This window comes from Mastomys coucha, unplaced genomic scaffold (assembly GCF_008632895.1).
Source record: "Mastomys coucha isolate ucsf_1 unplaced genomic scaffold, UCSF_Mcou_1 pScaffold21, whole genome shotgun sequence".
NCBI classification, from domain to species: Eukaryota; Metazoa; Chordata; class Mammalia; order Rodentia; family Muridae; genus Mastomys; species Mastomys coucha.
Window position 1 is genome coordinate 130882904 of NW_022196904.1, and position 594 is coordinate 130883497.

Here is a 594-nt window from a genome sequence, read left to right on the forward strand (position 1 = left end):
GGCTTTGATACCCTGGCACTGAACAGTGGGGTTGATGTGCATATGTACCCAAAAACATCATGGGCACATGATGTCCTCCCTTTTTACCATATTCTGCCTTTCCATGTCCTAATCCTAGCTGCCCTCAGCTCCAGCCCTGAGAGTGACCTGGGTGTAGACTGTGTCCTCCTGTGTAGACTGGGGAAGCTAAGCTAAGCTGCATGTTGATTGTTCCACACTATCTCTCCTGCAGGTGAATGAGACCTGGTGGCTGTGTGAATGTACCATGGCTATATGCAAGCATGACAACGTAGTGGAGATTGTGAAGCTCGAGTGCAATCCTCCACCCATGCCCACCTGTTCCAATGGCCTCACACCTGTGCGTGTTCCTGATCCTGATAAATGCTGCTGGCACTGGGAATGTGACTGTAAGGCCTTTAGCTGTCTGGGGATGCACCTGTCAGGGCCCTTTCTTCTTTGGTATTGGTGGCTGCAAGGGCAGTCTCCTGGGGACAGACCTTAATTGTTAAACACCTGCTGAAGGCTAGGCACACAGTCTTAGGTACTTCCCAACACCCTTTATGTTTCTGAGTAGGAGCCTGGGCAGGTAGAGGC